Source organism: Arachis duranensis, chromosome 4 (assembly GCF_000817695.3).
Source record: "Arachis duranensis cultivar V14167 chromosome 4, aradu.V14167.gnm2.J7QH, whole genome shotgun sequence".
In the NCBI taxonomy this organism is placed as follows: domain Eukaryota; kingdom Viridiplantae; phylum Streptophyta; class Magnoliopsida; order Fabales; family Fabaceae; genus Arachis; species Arachis duranensis.
This window is the reverse complement of record NC_029775.3, coordinates 90,172,953-90,179,434: the sequence shown is the minus strand read 5'-3', so window position 1 is coordinate 90,179,434 and position 6,482 is coordinate 90,172,953.

Sequence of the window (6,482 nt, the reverse complement as noted above, 5' to 3'; positions counted from 1 at the left end):
TCTCTTACTCGGGCTGTTGCAGTGGCCTTTCCCTTTCTCTTTTTATCAGTTATCTTGAAAAAGAGCAAAGAAAAGTGGGTATGAGGAATAGAATCACAAGGCAATGAAACAGATATTATACAAGCAAGTATCAAATAGCATAAGACTTAGGTGAATAACCAAGTATATAAAGTGGAAGATGAAAGGAGAATTGGTTGGATGTATGAGTGAAATTACGAAACAAAGCCAACTAAAAATCACAATCCAATCCATAACACCAATCAAAGTTAGTCACATTTCCAATTTAACGTAAAAGTATGAAAACATGGTTGCTATGTACTGAAGAAAAGAAAAGAAGTTAGTTGAAAAAGAGTTAGTTGTCATGTAACATAGCAAACATTGCCCTTAGAACTTGAAAATTTTCCAGAAATGTAAAAATAGGCAAGGTCACAATCGAACTTCACAAATCATGCATTATGCCAAAACAAATGATTTAAAGTATGTGTAGTACACATAGTCAAGAAAATAAGGGTCAACATGTCATCAAGGCATAAGCATAAGAAATTGAGGTAGTGTATATCACTGGTAGTGTATATCACTTTAATCGCTCAAGTGTCTAGGGTCAATCACTCTACTCTTCCCTAGTCATGCTTTCTAAACCTTGTTCTTCATCTAACCAATCAACAAATATTTAGCATACTAATGTAAACATCATGAGGTCTTTTTAGGGTTGTAATGGGGCTGAGGTAAAGGTAATGATACATATATAAGGCTAAGTGAGCTAACAAAGTGAATCCTTGATTAGTCTAAGATCTCACCTAACATATACATACTTTATATAATTTAAAATGCTTTACCTAGCTACCCAAATTTTTCCCACTTTTGTATTACATGCTCATGTATCAAACTTATTTTTGAAGTTTGTCCCATGTGCATTGATTCTTTTTATTTTGCATTTGGGGTAATATATATTTTTTTTTGTATCCCCTTATTTAAAAATTTTTTTTCTTTTTTTTATCAATACACATGGTAATTTAATTATTTTGATTTCACATGAGCATGCTTTCCAGATTTTCAAATAACATATTCAATTTAATTCCTTACTTTTTTTATCATCCCATGTTCCCATAAAATTCTCCACACTTAAATTATACACAATATCCATCTTAAGATAACCAAGGATTCAATTTGGGATTTTTAATTTGTTTTTCTTCTTAAGGCTAGTAATGTGGTTATAAAACAGAAGGGGATTAAAAAGCTCAAAGTGGCTAACAAGGGTGACATAAAAGGTAGGTTTATTTAGGATAAGTGAGCAAAAATACAAATAATGGCCTCAATCATATGCAAGCATGTAAATACACTTAATAATGGACATATAGAATGGAACAAATCAAAGATTGCAATTATAGAGAAGAAAACACACAAGAATAAAATATTATGGTTAAATAATGTAACCATGCAATTAAGCTCAAAATCTCACGGGTTGTGTGTTCTTTAGCTCAAAAACCATGTTCCAATTTACAATCTTCAAACAAATTTAACACATAGAAAATTTTAATTAATTTTTTTATTTTATAATTTAGATTGGTGAAAATGTTAAAAAATATGGTCTTAAAAAGAAACTTATTATTTTTGAACTAAGTAGTACTTAAATGCAAACAATCACCTACACATGCAATCTATTATGCAATGCAACGATGAACAAACAAAGAAAATAGAATATTGGTGTTGAGAAGAGAGTAACTAACCCGTGGAGATTGGTATCGACCTCCCCACACTTAAAGATTGCACCGTCCTCGGTGCATGCTAAGATGTACAAGTGGATGGAGGTTGTCGTTCCTCAGCTGGTGCTCTTTTTGTTCCTTTTCTTGCCGGTGGTTTGGGAGTAGCTTTCTCTTTACCCTTCTTGGTGGCCATCCTGAAAGGGGAAAAAGAAAGTAACTATTAAAGCTAAGGGTTAGAGTAAGGAAGAGAACGGGAAAGGTGGTGATCAATGCATAGTAAAGAAGAATGACGTTAACACATGGTCATGAAGACAGTTAAATGCAATGTGTTTATTGGCATGTTGGCAAAGGCATGAGTAGCATAGATCAAGCATTCAATGTCCAATGTAGATTACCAAGTCTTCCAAACTAACAATATGCTTGTAATAACAATTATATAAACATTAATAAAATAGAGAAAGGGTTTTATGAAAAGCAAGCATATAGAATACTATATTAAAAGAAATCCAAAAATAGTGCACAATAAGGTATGGAAAGTATTAATTTAAACATGCAAGCAACCCCATAAAAATAATATATAATTGTTAAACAAGTCATTAACAATCCACAAACAAAATATAGAAAATAATGACCCAAATAAATTTCCAACACCAATGAAAATAATGCAAAGAATGAAAGTATGCAAATAAATTAAATGAAATAGAATGAAAGTGAAGAGGGATGAGAAGTCAAAGAGATGAAGAAGAAGAAAGTAAGAAAAGAAGGAAGAAAGAAGTAGAAAGGAGAGAAGAAAGGAGTAAGAATGTTGAAACAGGGAGCGACGCGCGCGCATGAAAACCGCATTAACCATGTGACGCATAAGCGTCGGCCACGCGTACGCGTGAGTGGTCAGAATTTAAAAATGGCGCGCACGCGTCAGTTACGCATACGCATGGGTGATTTTGTGCCTTGGGCATAGTGCCCGCACCCGGCCAGCACAACTTTCGGCCAATATACCTTTTACGCCGAATTTGCAAGGCACGCGTGCACGTCGTTGACGCGTACGCATGGGTGGCTGAATTTTCAAACGGCGCGTACGCGTCAGGGACGCGTCCGCGTGGGCGTGTTTGTGCCTAAAGCACACCTCTAGCCGCGCTCCCATGTAACTCTCTGTAAGGTTAAGCGTCGTATGTGACGCGTGCGCATAGGGCACGCGCACGCGTGGGATGTGCTTCACTCTTTTTTTATAATGCAGTATGCAGAATGCAATGCTTAATATGAATGCTATGCATGATTCTAGGTTGAATCAAAGCTCAAAAACAAACAAAACAGACTAAAATTAAAACTGAAAAAGAAACGATCATACCATGGTGGGTTGTCTCCCATCTAGCACTTTTAGTTAAAGTCCATAAGTTGGACATTCTGGTGAGCTCCTTGTTCTGGTGGCTTGTGCTTGCATTCATCCAGGAATCTCCACTAGTGTTTGGAATTTCCACAGCCTCCGGGATCCCAAACTAGGCGCAGAAAGCCTTCAAGCAAGCTAAAGTAAGTGACAAGGCCCCAAGAGTATTGATTTCTAGATTGAATTCTGGGGTCCCAAACCTTGCTTTTGCACCCGTCTTCTTGTTGATCATTAGTGTTCCAACCGGGTGGCAGGCAATTTGAATTCTCACTAAAGCAGCCAAACAACTTCCTAGACCCATTTAGTTGAGCTCTACACCAACCTTTGCATTTAAACTCAAAGCTTCCAACCATAATGAACCTTGCAGGACAATTCTTACCACTGACCATCTTCCTCTTACTCTTAATGCGACAAAGAATTCTAAGTTGACCATCAGTCTCCAGTAGCCCATATTCAAGTGGAATTAGAAAGCTAAGGGATATGAATTTTACCCACTTGAATGTTGTGAAGGATGATGGCAACTTAGGGGGAGGGGTTTCTAATAAACTTGAAAGCTCCACTCCTTTGTGTTCTTCTTTGACAACTATCACCTCTTTGCAAGCTTCTTCAATATCAACCTCTTACTCTTGGTAGCTTTCTTCCAATTCAATTTCTTTTTCATTGTTCACCAAGGATATGGGAGGTTGTGCTTCTTCTTCTTTAATCTCCATGTCAAGTCCAATGGGAGAGGATTCAAATATAGATAAGAATTCATTAATGATTGAATCCATCTCTTGATCATCCCCTTCAAAGTCTTCAACCATGATATGCTTTGGAGGATGTACACCCTCCCTAACATCAATTGCAAATGTCTTAGAAGGAGGCTCTATGACTTGAGTTTCCCATGGAGGTTCCGTATCTCCTAAGTCTTCAACCACTTCTTTCTCTTCAATGGTAGGCGTAGCTTCTTCCAATTGTTCCAATACAAAATCGTACTGCTCACTGTCCGCCGGAGTTTCTAACTTCTCTTTCATGCCACGTTCTTCAGTAGATTCTCCACATGAAGCCATGGGAGTTCCTTGAATGTTCAAACGTCGGGAAGGTAATCGAATTATCGCTTGATCCAGTTGGTGAAGGGTTGCATGAAGTTTTTCCACTGTTTCCTTAAGACGATCCCTTGATTCTTGTTGCTCTCGGATATCATAAGTAGGATCATAGTACTCTTGGATTGATGGATATGGAGATGGTGAATATTGAGGTGGTGGTTCTTAGGAGTAATTGGGTTGGAATTGGGGTGGTTTTATATATGGTTCATATGGCTCATAAGATGGTTGGTATGGTGGTTGAGGGTTAGGATTATATGAGGTTGTTTGGTAGTAAAGGGCTTGTGAGTATGGTGGTCCAAAGTCATGTTGAGGAGGGAGTTCATAGGCATATGGTGGTGGTTGTTGATAATAAAAAGAGTGCTCACCATAGCCATTGCCTTGATATGTATCACAGAATGGTTGTTGATAATCCATTGGAGGTGGTTGTTGCCAAGAGGGTTGATCAAATCCTTGTGGCTCCTACCATCTTTGATTCTTCCAACCTTGATGTCCGTTCTCATTATAGTTTCCATTCCTAACAACAACATTGGAATCAAACTTGAAGCCAGAGGGGTGAGAGTTCATAGTAGTAGGAGAAAATAAAAATAAAAACTAATAAAAAGAAAATATTTTGAAAAAGATATGATTTTTAGAAAAGAAGAAAAAAAAATATAAGATAAGATTTTGAAAAAGATATGATTTTTGAAAAAAAAAAAGATAAGATAAGATAAAAAATTTTAAAATAAAAATCTGAATTTTTTTTGAAAAATATTTACAATAACCAATAATAAGGCACACGTTTGCAATTCCCCAGCAACGGCACCAAAAATTGACGTGAGCGGAAATTGGCAGATTAAGAATTAATTAGAAAAATGGCATTGCGAGTATAGTTCTTAACCGGCGAAAATCCACTTATCAATTTAGAAAAGAGTTGTCACAAATTTTAGAAATAAAATACTGGGAGTATGAGTCCCAGGTCGTCTCCTAACGAGTTGCAGGAAGATGTGCTATTTTATCAGTCAGAGGTTTTCCAAATGGGTTTGTGTTTGATGAACAGAAAATTAAATTAGAGAATTTATATGATTTAAATAAAATCTTGATCGGGAGAAGATTAATTGGAAGTTCTATCCTTGTTGGAACTTTGTCGAGATCAATTAATAATTAGTCATTGTTTTCATTTAGTTAACCCTCAACGGATGAAGGAAAGTCAAATTAAAAGTCAACTTCTATCCACAAGTCCTAATCCTCTCCCTTGGGAAGGATTAGAGTTATTGACTAACAAGCCAACCAACAATGAACCAATTACAACTGAACTCTTGAGTATTCCAACTCAAGGTTCTCCTTTCAATCAACTCCCAATCAAGTTGGGAAACTACTCCATCACCATAAATGTAGATTTCACAAAATCAATGGGGGAAATAAGAAGAGACATAATAAATAATAATGAGAGAGATTAATTAAAAGTAAAAATAGTTTTTGTATTAATAAACTCTGAAAATAATTGATGAGCGGATAATTTGTACGCTTTTTGGCATTGTTTTTAGTATGTTTTTAGTATGTTTTAGCTAGTTTTTATTATATTTTTATTAGTTTTTAGTTAAAATTTAATTTTCTGGACTTTACTATGAGTTTGTGTGTTTTTCTGTGATTTCAGATATTTTCTGGCTGAAATTGAGGGACATGAGCAAAAATCTGATTCAGAGGCTGAAAAGGACTGCAGATGCTGTTGGATTCTGACCTCCCTGCACTCGAAGTGGATTTTCTGGAGCTACAGAAGCCCAATTGGTGCGCTCTCAACGGCGTTGGAAAGTAGACATCTTGGGCTTTCCAGAAATGTATAATAGTCCATACTTTATCTAAGATTTGATGGCCGAAACTGGCGTTCGAAATCAGCTCAAAACTGCCCGGCGTTAAACGCCGGAACTGGCACAAGAATGGGAGTTAAACACCCAAACTGGCATAAAAGCTGGCGTTTAACTCCAAGAGAAGTCTCTACACATGAAAGCTTCAATGCTCAGCCCAAGCACACACCAAGTGGGCCCGGAAGTGGATTTTTATGTCATTTACTCATTTCTGTAAACCCTAGGCTACTAGTTCTCTACAAATAGGACCTTTTGCTATTGTATTATCATCTTTTGATCACTTTAGATCTTAGGATCATCTTTGGACATCTAGTTCTTAGATCATGGGAGGCTGGCCATTCAGCCATGCCTGAACCTTGTTCTTATGTATTTTCAACGGTGGAGTTTCTACACACCATAGATTAAGGTGTGGAGCTCTGCTGTACCTCGAGTATTAATGCAATTACTATTGTTCTTCTATTCAATTCAGCTT